Source organism: Mastomys coucha, unplaced genomic scaffold (assembly GCF_008632895.1).
Source record: "Mastomys coucha isolate ucsf_1 unplaced genomic scaffold, UCSF_Mcou_1 pScaffold21, whole genome shotgun sequence".
Taxonomy (NCBI): domain Eukaryota; kingdom Metazoa; phylum Chordata; class Mammalia; order Rodentia; family Muridae; genus Mastomys; species Mastomys coucha.
In genome coordinates, this window is record NW_022196904.1 from 46,655,323 (window position 1) to 46,670,865 (window position 15,543).

Here is a 15,543-nt window from a genome sequence, read left to right on the forward strand (position 1 = left end):
TGGGTATAGGAAGTTTCTTACTAATTCTGACTAGAGAAGTTGGGGTGGGAGCTTTTCCCTCCAGAGACTTGATCCAAGCAAGATCTCAGAAGTTGACCTTGCTGGCTAGGAAAGCAACTGAGCCTGTCTGGCAGGTTTACTTATGGAAGCTACCTCAAAATTTAGGAACAGGGGCAAGTGAAAGACTCAGCTGATAAAGGCATTTGTGGCCACCCCCAATGACCTGATTTTGATCACTGGATGCCACAGAGTAGGAGAAAACTGACTCCTGCAAGTCATCGGTCTACCTGCCCCCATCCTGTAGATGCATGAACAAATGCATATGCATACAAAATAGCTTAATTTATTAAAATGTATGGGGGTATGGGACACGGTATTATATGGTAAAAAATACATTGTTTTCACACATGAAGCTCAATCAAGGAATAGTGTTTTGCTTTATTTCGTTTTAATCTACCAGTGGCTGTACGTAACCCAGGCTTTGTCTGAACAAGAGCCTTTGCAGTAGCAATCCCTGGCTTATATAATGTTCAGTGAATGTAATGTTGCCTGGATGGATTTATTTTAATCAGTGAGGTGTTTGCCCAGTCTGTGGTAGGTACCACCCACAGGCTTAGTTAGAAGTCTAGGACTGACTTCCAGAGAGGGCTCCCCAAGTCCATGTGCTGTATGCCATTTGATTTACAAACACATTCCTTTGAAGGACAGAGGTCTGTGGAATGTCAAATTCCTCTTTTGAAATGCCTGAGCTCTTTGTGAAATCCCCTTTGAATTGCTCGGAGTTCAGTTAGTTGAGCTGACAGGCTCCCGGGGACTGCAAAGGCACCCAGGCCTAAGCAATGTGCTGGACCTCACTTCATACATAGAACTACTCACACCTTCCACGAGGATTAATCCGCCAGAGCAGCCCGGGCAACACGTGAGTGTGAAATTCCTGGGAGTATAAGTTGGCCTTGTGGCTTGGGGTCTTGTGATCCTTCACCAGTCTCCTTGGTAAAACTCATGTTTTGGCATTAACATAAGCAGATTAATCCTTAACTTTTTTTTTTTTTTAAATTGGAAAAGACTTCATAGCAGTGATCTCCGCCTAAGCATTTCTCTTCTCACTAAGATCTTACTGTTTAGGGAAAATCCTTTCCAGATGAGAACAGGGCAGTAAGAAAGCTCTGAATCCTGGGATCAGAACTTGCAGTCAGGGGGTGCAGGTGCTGACTGATCCAGGTTCCTTTCTTCCCCCTGGGCTGTAGAAGTAGGGTACAGGGTCACTACCTCTGACAGAAACCAGCCCTAAGGGGCTTTTGATTTCAGGGTCAGTGGTCCTTGTGAACTCTTGGACTTGCACAGAATGACACATACAGCAGACACCCTTGGGTAGTGTAGGGTTGTGAGGCTAAAAGGTGGCCAGGCCAGGGATGGGAGGCTGAAAGTTAGAAGGGATGTGGGCCAGGGAGTGGGGCTGCTTTCCAGGAAGTCTCAGGAGCCTCTTCCTGGCTACTCCAGGAACGCAAGCCATTTCTGTCTGCAGAGGTGACTTCCATGTGCCTTGGGCAGTACAGAATGAAGAGCACACAGGGGACCCTAGGCCTCCTAGATGTTCTCTGGATAACCTCTACTCTTCCTGAAGCTATAGGGAGGCAACTGTGATACCTGAGCTCTCTTGTGGAAGATGTAAGTCACATATTCTACACTCTGCTACCAGTATGGAAGTCATCTTTGGCCTCTTGGGGCTATTCTTGCCAACATATTTTGGTGGCCATAGGCATTTGGCTGGCCATTTATTCTGACAGGTTTCCCCATGTAGATAGGCGTGGGCCCAGGTGCTGAGATCCCAGTGCTTCTCATGACTATTAAGAGCAAGAAAGGAAGGGTGCCTTCATTGGATCACAGATTTTGTCCTGTTTTGTGGCGGCCTCATCGTTCCAACATCTCTTCCCCAGAGGTCTCAGGTATAGGACCTGTTATAGGACATGAAGATCTAGTTGTCTAAGCCAGTCCATGGCAGGGGTAGGATTTTCTGCAGGGTTAAAGCCATGTAGTCCATCCCTAAAGTTGGCAAATGGAGTCCACTGCAAATACTTGTCAGCCACATAAACAGGGAACCTGATATTTGCCAATGCCTGCACTATTAACATTTATAAATCCTCCTTATGGCAGGTCTCCTGTGCTTTCTGTCCCACAGCCTGGTTGTGATCCACAGTGGTCATGAGCCACACCCACACTTGATATATAAGTAGTCTGAATTGAGACATCATCTATAAACTTCACAGTATGAGTGATCACAGCAAGCTTGGGCTCTCCTTTGTATGGAACTGGGGTGTCAGTGTTCATATCCTACAGATTCAATTGGTCCCTGCTGAGAGAGCAGCCTCTGGATACATCCATCACTGAGTAATGTGCTTTGCTTTAAAGCTTGTATCTTAAAAACGTCTAGTAGCACTCTCAGCCTTGGCTGGAGAAGCTTCTGTAGTGGGCAACAGGTAATACAATGACTCACAATTAGTTAAAAGGCTGAGAATGAGTGACTGTGGGTACCCAGCCCTGAATGGAACATCTGTATCAACCCCCACACCCCAAAGCACAAAGAACATTGCATGAGAGGGCACAGAACACTGTATGAGTTGGAGACTGGAGAGGAGAGCTGTGAAAGGCTGTCTTCTCGATATGACTTGCCTGCTGTGTTCATGACCCCATTGCAGCTGTGGTTACATCCGAAGACCTACCTGTACAAGATCAGCAGGCAATACAAACTGAACTCAGCGGGTTATAAGAAGAAACAACAGGAGAGATATGGATAGGCAAAAAGATATTTGGGGGATGACTGTGGGTGATGATGGGGTAGATAGGATAAATATGTTGTGTGACTTGTCAAAGAATAAATAAACACTATTTAAAAAATAAAAGTTAAAAATGTAGGGGCTCAGTGCTCAAGAGTACTTGCTATTCTTCCAGAGGAGCCATCTTGGGTTGCCAGCAACTATGTTAGGCAGCTAATAATCACCTCTAATTCCAGCTTCTGGGCATCTAATGTCCTCTTCTAGCTTCTGTGGACACACACACACACACACACACACACACACACACACACACACACAATATTAAAATAAATCTCTGAATGTTTTAAAAACTAAATATTCCTAGCAGTAGCTATGCCCTAGGGGTAAGTGATCCTTCCCAGGAGATTGCTAAGTTCCGCTCACAAGGAGCCTTTTTGTGCTATTACTTTGTGGATAGAGCCAAGAGCCTCTGAGCTCTCGTCATTCCTCGGTAGTGCCTGGCACCTGCCGGTAGTGTGCCTGTGTGTGCTGCTCCAGGCCAATTCTAGGTACAGAGAAGATGTCCACATACAGTGGGCAGTGAGACCCCCTACTGATGGGTCTCCTTTTCACAAGTTTCTTATCAGGCTCTTCCGTAGAGAAGTTGGAGAAAGGGCTATCCCACCAGAGGCTTGATCCAAGGAAGACCTCAGAAGTAGACCTTGCTGAGTCTGAAAGGTATCTGATAAGGCTTGGCTGAGCCCTTGGGAGCCTCGCTTATAGAAGCTACCCAAAAATCTAGAAATGGAGGCGGGGAGCAAAATGGCTCAGCAAGTAAAGGCACTTGCTGAGGAACCCAATGACCTGACTTTGGTCACTGGAAACCACATACTAGAAGGAGAAAAGTGACTCCTGTGAGTTGTCCCCTGTGGCATGCATGAACACACACACACACACACACACACACACACACACACACACACTCATACAAAATAGTTTAAATTTTTAAAAATCTGTGAATGATGGGGGACTAGTTTAACCTTTGCTAATCTGTGTGGAGGTACTGGGGATTGCTGGACTCTGGGCACTGTGTCATCTTGTAGTTTATGTCTGCAGTATGATATGTGTTATGTGCTTGCTTCTGTGTTTGTTTGTATCTCTGTGTATGTATGTACTTTATGTGTGCATTGAGTCTGTGTAATTTATGTTTATAACTATATATCACTCCTTCTATATGGGCTTTTGGGTATCTGTACAGTTTGTGTGTTTCCATGTAGTTTATAATTTCTGTGAGCAGTCTTTGCGTATTTATTCATGGTCATGTGTGTGTTGTATGATGGAGCTTTCCTTGGATGTAACCTTGGCCACAGTCCTGAGTTGGAGGAGAACAAGATAATGAGAAAGTTTATCATCTCCAGTAGACAGTTATTAAAATGCGGAACACTTTACATTTCCTCAGTTTCTGTCTTAAGGAAAAATCTACCACATCCTTTGCCACCTAGGAAGGCTTGAGCTTGCTACATCTGGCTGGGATTTTCTAAAAGTCTGGCTTCTGCAGCAAGGCTCTCCATTTCCCAGCTAAGGTTCTCTCACACTGCTGGACCATTCTCAAGTGGGGGTTGGAGGCACTGAGCCTTTCAGCACTCTGAAGGTCTGTGGGCGTGGCCAGTAGCAGTGCGGTGAGGAGCACAAGCTAGCCAACACTCCAGGGCTGCAAGTGCCTGCTGAGAAATCTTATCCCAAGGGTTGCGATCCATCCACGACTCAGAGCCTTTGGATCTGGGCACTTGACTTCACGGCTGGAGAAAGATCAGCAAGTCATCAGGTAAAATGGTGATTGGGAGTCAGGAGGTAATCTCTTATTCTGGGAAGCTAGTAGAGTCAACAAGCCTATACTGAAATGTGCAGATAATGTGATAGAGCAGTTTGTATGAGCATTTCTGATTTTAATGGAGTGCCCAGCAGCAGCAGCAGCAGCAGCAGTAATAATATTAGTGGCACCAGCAACTTTTGATGCTCCCTGGGAGACTGTGTCCCAGGACAAAGGGGAATGTGGAAGGGAACTTGGAAATAAGAGCCTGGCCTTTAGGCATTTCGTTGAAATGGAACTCACTGAAGTGAGAACATTAAATCCCTCAAGGCTGATGCTTTTTGTCTATTCACACACCCAGGGAAATAAATGGGGATTCATATAGCCAACTCTTTTCCATAGCATGGTTATTAAGCACAGAAGTCTAAGTGAGTGGACATCTTGGGAAATCAGAGCCCTGGGGCCTCTGGCTTGTAAAGCTTTCTCGGTTTCTTTAACCTGCAGTGAAGTTTGAGAAACATTGATTTAAATCAATGTGACAATTCTACAAAGCCTGCATTTGGGCTAATAGTTGTGAAGGGCAGCTGCCCACTGAAACTGCCATGAAAATGCCACTCCCTGAGGTTTGCTTGATGGCTGGTGCCTCATCTGGGCAGGCAACAAGGCCCACCAAGGCTGGGTGCCTATGAGCATCAGCGTAGCTGGTGGTACCAACTCTCCTGTGAAAGCTGCTGCGGATTCTATCTGAAAACAGAGGGAAGCTCAGATGGCAGGAAAGGATTTCAGACTGTGTTTACAAAAACTTGAGTGGAGTTGTTCACATTGGGTATAAATTAGGGGTGACTTAGGAGCATAAGTTTTCCTGACACCCCCAACCTCATGATTCAGTGAGCTGAGTTCTATGGACATTAGCAACTACTATTGGGAAGAGAGTGGCCTTGACTGCCACGGGAGACCAGTAATGTCCTCACCTGGAACTTTGGGCAGTGTATGTGGTGTGGGCTAGGTGGTAGGGGGCAAGAAATGAGGGCTCACCAAAAGCAAACAAACAAGCAAAAACCTTTCCCAATGAAAAAAGTCTGCTTGTCTCAAAGCAAAACCAACCTACAAAACATGAAACCCGAAGTGGCTGCTGGGTCAAGACAGAGAACATTTGGCTAGTGATGGATCTTCAGGGTTACTGTGGGCCGTGGAGATAGTGGGTTAGATAAGGGTATGTTTTGGATATGTGGTGAAATCAGGCATGAGTTTACTATGGGATGGGTGGCTAAGGGAATTTTGGGAGTCTGGGATATCTGAACACCTCTGTTTCCACAGGGACAAGAGGCTAAGAGAATAGTGGTCTGGGCTGCAGAAGAGCTGCAGCAGTGTGTGTGTGTGTGTGTGTGTGTGTGTATGTGTGTGTGTGTGTGTGTGTGTGTGTGCATGTGTGATAGGTGAGGATCTTCCCTCTCAGAAAGGTCTTTTAGTTAGAGACAGAGAGAGGGAGGCCTGCTGTGAGATCCCAGAAATACCAGGCTAGAAGGCCTTCTAGAGGATCAAGAAACAGTTGGGGGATGAGCGAGCCTGGTGCACCTGTTCTTATGTTTAAAAAAAGAGAGCTCCCCCTACCCCAACAATTATCTTGAGCTGCCAGTCTTTTTCCTTGCAGGATGTTGGTTTTTCAGGTGCTTTGATGAGGAATTTTGTCATCTAAGGGCAGAGGCACTCCCAGGTACCTTGACAGGCCCTGCCACTCTCAACTAGATGGCTTATTCATGCTTGGGCAGGAATGAAGTCTAAGTGGTACAGGGAACTTTTACTTGGTTGAGATTCCCCTGAGGAACCCTGCCCTGCAGAATGAAGATGTGTTCTGCAATGCAGAGGGAATCAGAATGAAGTCGTGCTTGGGTCTCCTGCTTCTTTCAGGCAAAGGTTCAGGGCTTCCAAGTTGCTCTGCAGGATGTGCCAAAGAAAGCTAGCTGCACAGTGGTAGGGTAATAAGCAGAGCCACTCAGAGCCCAAGCTGGCAGATAGGCCTTTGTTGCACACAGGGGCTGGATCCTGGTCCTGACAGGTCAAAGGGTTCAGACAGACTCTGGCTATGCATTTCACATGGCTTTCTCTCCCCTATCCGGAGCCGTGATCCCTGCAGTGAACTATCTATGCTCTGGAGGCCCTGTGGGTGTTCTCGGAACAAAGCCCTCTTCACCCTAAGACCTTTTGCTGCATAGAGAAGGTCACCTCCCTTCCGGTGGCAGCCTAGGCTCTCTCTCCTGTTTGCAAGAGGACTCTTTAAAACAAGAAGTGATTAATAATCATGCCATTTGGTTGAATGATCCAGAAGCTTTAATCAAGCTCACATGCTGCAAAATCAAAACAAAGGAATAAACTATGTTCCAGCCCTGCAGAGGGCAACATGACCTAGCTGTCCTTGGTGTGACATTCCTTTGGCTCTGGGCATCCTGAGTTTCCTGATTTAAAAAGGGGCTGGCCCAAACTCAGCTACTTTGTTGGGGGATGCCTAGCTGTATCACCCCTGACCTGGTGGACATGAAATGACTATAGAGTCCTCACCAGGCCCCACAGGCTCATCCTTACAACAGCTCTGCATCAGCAAAGAGAACAGGTAATAACAGGAACTCACAGGACAGCATTGATTACAGGGAGGCATCAAGTGCTCTGGCTTTGGTGACATGTTTGGCACACACAGGTAAGTTAAGAAGGCATCCACTCCTGTGGTCCTCCCTCTCCCCACCAGGAGTTAGTAGAGGATGGTAGTTTACCAAGCAGATGGTTGCTGAGGTATGGCTTTGCTGAGCTGGCAGCATGGAGGGTGGGCCAATTGCTTGGGACCTCCCTACCTTTCGACTTCCTGTCCCTCAGATGTCCTCCACCTTGTTTGCACCAAAACTGATCCCCACTCCATTACTGCTAACCAACTCACCATGCTCAGAACCCCCAGAGCCAGGAAAGAGCTGAAACATTTTAGGTCCTGGTCAGGACTCAGGGTATACCGGCCTGGTTTGAGCATCCAGTGCATCTCTTCTTAGGTATCCTCTTTTTAATCAAGTCAATTGCTGGTCCATTCTCACCAGGTGAGAAACCAATGACAGATAGCACCAGGAGGAGAAAATTCAGAAGCAGAAGTCTCTTTCTCATCAGTGACAGACTCCCTGCCCTAGACAGCGTTCGACCTCATGTGTTGTGCCTTCGCTTCTGGCTGGCTTATTGTTCAGTGATATCTTCCAATTAAGCCTGTATGGATGATCAGAGTCCAACAGTAACTTAGAACAAGGTTGGTGAACATTGCCCAGGCAAGGTGATGGTAGGTTATAGAAGGAGGGCTTGGGAGAGATAAGAGTGACAGGGCAATTGAAAGGGGCAGGGCAAGGTGACAAGAAGCTTTGCTGGGCCTGGTGGGGAAGGAAACAGAACAGCAAGAGGGTGAGAAGCAGACACCATGGGTGGCTTAGGGTCAAGTATGAAGACTGCAAGATTCCACTAAGTGTGAAACATTTACTAGTTTCTTTTCAAGAAAGCCATGGAATCTATTCGTTTTCCTTAAAACAGAAGAATGATCAAGTTATTATTGTGTGTGTGTGTGTGTGTGTGTGTGTGTAAGTTTTGCTGAGAAAGAGCTGTCTGTGGCCAGCCCGAGGCTTCCATATGAGGTCTTTGGGCTGAGTATTACAGGCACCTGGCACGGCAGGTGTATGGTGCCCAGTAGGGCTCAGCCAAGCTGAGGCTGTGAACACAAGGCAGTGCTTAAGCTATGAACTGAGAAGTTTGTAGCTCTCCCCTCCTTCCAAGGATGGGCTGGTGCTAGGGTGGTAGGGTGACTCCAGAGGCCATGCCATGGTGGTATGGAAATTTCCAAGAGGACAGGTCGTAGGCTGGATCCCCGTTATATAGGCTAGGATAGGGGTGTTTCAGTGTAAGAGATGACATCCATTTGCCTGTGAATTTCATGTTGTTTTTAATAGCTGAGTAGTATTCTACTGTGTACATTTTCTGTATCCATTCCTCTGTTGAGGGACATCTGGGTTGCTTCCAGCTTCTGGCTATTCATAAATATGGCTGCTGTGAACATAGTGGAGCATGTGTCCTTATTACATGTTGGAGCATCTTCTGGGTATATGCCCAGGAGTGGTATAGCTGGGTCCTCATGCAAATGGATGGAACTTGAAAATATCCTGAGTAAGGTAACTCAGTCACAAAAGAACACACACATGGTATACACTCACTGATAAGTGGATATTAGCCCAAAAGTTCAGAAACCCAAGATTCAATTTACAGACTATATGAAGGCCAAGAAGAAGGAAGACCAAAGTGTGGATGCTTCAGTGCTTCTTAGAAGGGGGAGCAAAATACTCACAGGAGGAAATATGGAGAGAAAGTGTGGAGCAGAGCCTGAAAGAAAGGCCACCCAGAGACTGCCCCACCCGGATATTCATCCCATATAAGTTACCAAACCCGGACACTTTTGTGGATGCAGGGAAGTGCTTGCTGACAGGAGACTGATATGGCTGTCTCCTGAGAGACTCTGCCAGAACCTGACAAATACAGGCAGATGCCCACAGCTGACCATTGGTCTGAGAGTGGGGTCCTCGATGGAGGAGTTGGAGAAGGGACTGAAGGAGCTGAGGGGGTTAGCAGCCCTGTGTAGGGGGGAGCAACAGTGTCAACTGGCCAGACTCCCCAGAGCTCCTGGGGACTGGACCAGAGAGTACACATGGAGGGACCCACGGCTCTGGCCGCAAATGTGGCAGAGGATGGCCTTGTTAGACATCAGTGGAAGGAGCAGGCCTTGGGCTTGAGGGTGTTCGATGCCCCAGTGTAGGGGAATGCCAGGAAGGGAAGATGTGAGTCGGTGGGTGGGTGGGTAAGGGAGCACCCTCACAGAGGCAGGGGGAGGCAGGATGGGATAGGGGGTTTCTGAAGGGAAGACCTGGAAAGGGGAAAACATTTGAAATGTAAATAAGGAAAATATCCAATAAAAACACAAACAAACAAAAAATGAGATGACATCCAAATGCAAACATCTGGATTTAGAATGTGTTTGAAAGAACTAGATAAAACATGTGAGCCAAGAGGGCAGTGCCTGTAGGGTCCCCTAAAGAGAAGGCCACAGAACGTGGGCAAGCAATGGTAAGCCTATGCTGAGTTAGAGTGTTGGGTATGCCCACTGGAGAATATTGAGCTCAGAGCAGGCTGGGAAACCATCTCCACAGGGTGACTGATATTGGAGTCTGCAGCGGGGTCTCTTGGGAGGCTACTGGTCTCTGAGTGAAGCCAGGAAGAGCAGAAGAAGTCAATACCTAAAGAAGAAGAGCTAGAACTACCCCCGAGGCTAACCCTCAGCAATAATGGAACAGTGGCAGAGAGGCTGAGTGGAGGCAGACCCCAGGAGTTAGTGGTGATTCTCACAGGAGTATTACTTATCAAATTGGGAGAGCGGAACATGGTGGAAGTGGGCTGGAGGGGGAGTAAGGGAGAAAAGAACCTGGTAGCCTGGAGAAGATATGCTAAGAAGGAGCTCAGGTGAGAGGTGGATGTATGCAGAAGAGTCCCTGACAATTTTAAGAGGTAATCCAGAGAGATCCCTTATGGCCAGAACCCAATGTCTGTCAGTGCTAAAAGCTTGCAACAGTTATAGTGGGCCATCACAACCAGGACACTGTCACAATCAACGTTCGCGCATCTTGACCTCTGCATGGTCCTCTTGTGTCCTTGTGTGGGCACATCCCCAACCCTGCTCAGTTGCATGTACACTGATCTGTTCTCCCTATCTATCCTGTTGTCACCTAAAGGATGCTGACACATGAGACCATGCAGTATGTGGCCTTCGGAGAGTTTTTTTTTTTTCACTGTTAGTACCCATTTTGCCAATTCCTTCATCTTGCTGTGTTTATGGATTTCCTGTGATATGGATGCTTCCCTTTACTTAACCACACACACACACACACACACACACACACACACACACACACACACACACACACACAAAACAAAAACAGCAAAACAACAACCACAAAAACCTGAGAAATCTCTGAATGCTTTCCCATTTTGGCTGAACTTTTATAAATGGTGAGATAGAGGTCCAGGAGGATAATTGCTGGATGATAAGCTGCACCTATGTTGAATATTCTGTGTGAATGACTGACTATTAGAACTGAGTTGAAATGGTGCCCATATGGATTGATTTAACCCTTTGATAGCCATTTGGGGTCTACTTTCTGTATCCTATGCAGCATCCTTTTAACTATCAGCAAAACCTTTAGAATGCATTAACAGGTCATTAGCTTCTACCAACTCAAAAGTTAAGGAAAGTATCAGGCAGTATCTGAAGCCTACAGCAGAGATTCCTTGCCTTGCTATGGCTCGCTGACCTGATGTCTCTGTAGATTTGTCTATTAGAAATGTTTTGCATTTACATGAAGTTAGGCAAAATATAGCATTTTGTTTACTGACCTCTTCACTGAACATGATATCTACAGTTTCCTCCAAACTGTGGCATGTATGTGTTCATGCATCACTGTCCCTTGCTGTTGAATTATATTCTGTTGTTGACCTCTATAGTATATTTATTAATTCTTGTTATTCTCTTGCATGACTAAACCATTTCCTATTTTTTCATGAGACAAGATTACTTCTGGATGGCTTAAACAACAAACATTAATTTTTCACAGTGTAGGAAGTTAGGCAGTCTAAGATCAAGGTATATGCATATTTAATGTCCTGGTTCACAGATGGAGTCTTCAGTCAGTGTCTACATATGCCAAGGAGAGAAGCAACCTCTGAAGATTCTTAGAAAGACACTGGTCCCATTCATGAAGGCTCCATTCCCATGGCCTGCTTCCTCCTTAGACCCCAACCCCTCACCAGAGACCCCCTCCTAACATCATCACATGCAGGAAGATATCTGTCTGTGAACTTAGAGTTGGAGATTCAAGTATTCAGCACAAAACCCATCTTTATGGAATTCTCTAAAAGCCCAGAGTATTTAGTTCAGGTAGAAGATGATGCTCTTGAACCAGGCCAGTCACACAATTTGCAGAGCCTTTTGGTAAAAAAACAGGGAAAATGCCATCAATAATGGCACGAGCCTTTAAGCCCAGCACTTGGGAGGCAAAGGCAGGCGGATTTCTGAGTTCAAGGCCAGCCTAGTCTACAGGGTGAGTTCCAGGACAGCCAGGGCTATACAGAGAAACCCTGTCTCAAAAAACCAAAAAAAAAAAAAAAAAAAAAACCTAAAATAAGCTAAAATAAAGCTTTCCTTTATCCCCTGGTCTTTCTCTCTTAACTTGTCATGATATATTTTATGTTGTTTTAGGTTTTTATTTTTAATTATCTTTAAAAATAGGATCCTGCTCTGTAGCTTAGGCAGGCCTGGCTTCAAACTCATGGCCATTCTTCTACCTCTGCTGGTTGCTAGAATTATAGATGTGAGCTTCCACGCCTAGCTATTTATGATGTTTCAAAATTTCTGTTTAATGCCATTATCCTTAGTAATGAAAAAATTAATTTTATTAGGCATCTTTGTACATTGCAATGCCTGTTTAAAATTTAAATATTGGAGCCTAGTTTTTGTATGTGGAATCAGCTAGAACAGAGAACTGGTGCTTTGTAACATGCATGTATACATGTGGTTGGTTCTTGCCAGGATGAAAATATTGTTGAGTCAAGCTCAACTGCAGGTTCCCCTTCCTCCACTCCTTCTGGTTCCTGGAACACCTCCCCTCTCCCCCAGATCAACTTCCATTATCCCCTCCCCCCAGAAAAAAAAACAGCCCTCCATCAAGGGAACACAGCACAACAGGATACAATAAGAGCAAGCGCACGCCCTCACATTGGGGTAAGGCAACACAGTAAGAGGAAAAGGTCTCCAAAGTAGGCAAATGAGCCAGAGACACCCTCACTCCTGTTAGCATCAGGACATCCAAAGCCTGTGGCGATATATGGGTGGGTCCACAGACCTGTTGCCAGGGCAACAGCCACCATATTCCCAGAATCCATTGGGCTCACCTCCCACCTTTACCTGTGGCTGCTACATCACAACCCATATATATACACGGGGAACATTTCCTCCATTGCTCTCTCTCTCTCTCCTCTCTTTCCGTGCCAGTACCCCCACCTTCTCTCAATTAAACCTCTTACATGTGAAACTGTTTGGGCCTAGTGTGGTATGTTCTGACGTGACCCGTCGCTCCAACACATCAACTCCCTCTGGAGTCTCACAAAAACACCACATCAACAACTTTAAAATATATGCAGAGGACCTAGTGCAGACCCATGCAGGCTCTGTGACAGCCACTTCAGTCTCTGTGAGCCTCCGTGAGCCCTGCAGTTGATTCTGCAGGTTGTACTCTGCCTGTGTCCCTGACCCCTCTGATTCCCACAGTTTATCTTATTCCTATTCCGTAGGGTTCCCTGAACTCCAAGGGGAGGACATCTATGGAGACCTTCAACCTGGGATCTCTCTTTGCCTATTGTTTGGCTGTGGGTCTCCGCATCTGCTCCAATCAGCTGCTGGAGGCAGCCTCTCTGATGACAACTGAACTAGGCACCAATCTATGAGTATAGAAGAACATCATTAGAAATCATTTCATTAATTTTTTCCAGTTGTCTTTGTTGGTTCTTCCCCTGGTCCCAGGGTTATCCAACTTCCAGTTCCTAGTCATTCAGTTAGTGTTGGGCATGGGCTCCTTCTCCTAGCATTGGTCTCAAATTAGACGAGTCATTGGTTGGCCATTCCCACGAGTTCTGCACCACCACATCTTGCAAGCAGGACAGATTGTAGGTCAAAAGGTTTGTGTCTGGATTGGGGTTCCAGTCCCACCACAAGAAGACTTATCTGGTTACAGAAGATAGGTAGTTCAGGCTCTGTATCTCCCATGACTAGGAGTTCACCCTCATAGATTACAGGGAGTTTCCAGTACACTAGGTTTCCACATTGCCCCCCAAATGCTCTTCAATTCCAATCATCTCTCTCTGTACTCTCTCCATCCATCTCCTCCTACCTATCCCCACCTGATCCTTCCTATTCCCATCCCCACCTGCCTAATCTGCCCACAAAAATCTATTTGGTTTCTCCTTCCCAGGGAAATCCATGCATCTAGCCTAGAGCCCCCCTTGTTACTTAGCCTTTCTTGGTCTGTGGATTGTGGTATGTTTATCCTTTTCAGCTAGTATCCACTTATAAGTGAGTACATACCATGTTTGTCTTTCTGGATCTGGGTTACCTCACTCAGGATGCTTTTCTTTTCTAGTTCTATCCATTTGCCTACAAAATTCATGATGCCATTTTGTTTGTTTGTTTGTTTGTTTGAGACAGGGTTTCTCTGTGTAGCCCTGGCTGTCCTGGAACTCACTCTGTAGACCAGGCTGTCCTCGAACTCAGAAATCTGCCTGCCTCTGTCTCCCAAGTGCTGGGATTAAAGGCGTGAGCCACCACCGCCCGGCTATGATGCCATTTTTTAAAAATCAAAAAAAACTGACTAGTACTCCATTGTTCAAATGTAATACATTTCCTTTGTCAATTCTTTGATTGAGAGACATCTACATTGTTTCCAACTTCTGGTTATTATGAATAAAGCAGCCTTGAACACAGTTGAGCATGTATGGCTGTGATGTGAAAGAGTGACCTTTGGTTATTTGCCCAGGAGTGGTATAGCTGGGTCTTGAGGTAGATAGATTTTCAGTCTTTTGAGGAAACACTATATTTATTTCCATACTGGCTGTACAAGTTTATAATCCCACCAGCAGTGGAGAAGTATTCCCCTTGTTTCACATCCTCACAGCATGAGCTGTCATTTGTGTTATTGATATAACAGGTGTAAGATGGGATCTCAACAACAGGTGGTGAACCAACGTGTTGGGCAAGAATCCACTAGAAATGCAAGATTATTAGCCTGAGAGTTAAGAGTTTTATTTTCTAAGTGAGAGAAAGTGGTGCTGGGATGAGTCACGTGAACTCAAGTGCGGGAACATTAAAACAAATAAAGAGGGTTCTCAGGTCCTCTGCTGTGGAAAGAGACAAATGGCTGCCCTGAGTCAGAGAGCTGAAGAGTGGAAGCTGCCTACATCTTGGGGCAGATATTGATTTAAGTGTGCATTTATGAAATTGGGATCATGAACTTTTTAAATATTTTCCACAACAAAACAAAGAATTGGTTCTTTAAGAAAATCATCAAGATTGAAAAAACCCTTGTCCAAAAGAAGAGACAGAGAGAGAAAATCCAAATTAGCAAAATCAGAAAAGAAAAGGGGGCATAGCAATAGAAACCATGGAAAGCCAAAGAATCATTAGGTCATACTTCAAAAACCTGTACTCCACCAAATTAGAAAATCTAAAAAGAATGAATAATTTTCACAATAGCTACCACTTACCAATGTTAACTCAAGATCAGGTAAACAATTAGATAAACCATGTACTGGCTGGTTTGTGTGTACTTGACACAAGCTAGAATCATCAGAGAAGAAGCCTCAGTTGAGGAATGTCTCCATGAGAGCCAGCTATAAGAGATTTTCTCAGTTAGTGATCAATGGTGGAGGGCTTTGTCCACTGTGGGTGGTGCCCCCCCTGGGCAGGTAGTCCTAAGAAAGCAGGCTGAGCAAGCCAGGGGAAGCTTTCCAGTTAGCAGCACCTTCCATGGCTTCTGCATCACTTCCTGCCTCCAGGTTCCTGCCCTGCTTCAGTTCCTGTCCTGACTTCTCTTGGTTATGAACAGCAATGTGGAAGTGTAAGCTGAATAGATCCTTTCTTCCCCCACTTGCATTTTGGTCAGGTGCATTTGCTTGGAAAATCTTTCTTCCAACTCTTTACTCTGAGGTAATGTTTATTTTTGATGTTCAGGTGTGTTTCTTGTATGCAGCAGAAAGATGGATCCTGTTTTCTTTTCTTTTTTTTTTTAAATATTACTTATTTTTAATGTATATGAGTACACTGTAGCTGTCTTCAGACACACCAGAAGAGGGCATTAGATCCCATTACAGATG

The 15,543-nt window shown here is 45.6% G+C and overlaps 1 protein-coding gene across 1 annotated transcript in view; it reads left to right on the top strand.

Moving 5' to 3' along the window:
* Positions 1-4,463: 4,463 nt before the first annotated feature.
* Oca2 (OCA2 melanosomal transmembrane protein) overlaps positions 4,464-15,543 on the top strand; it is a 272,921-nt gene continuing 261,841 nt past the window's right edge. The window contains exon 1 of the mRNA XM_031386823.1: positions 4,464-4,578. The gene's annotated coding sequence lies outside the window, so the exon portion shown is untranslated. The remainder of the gene's footprint in view (positions 4,579-15,543) is intronic.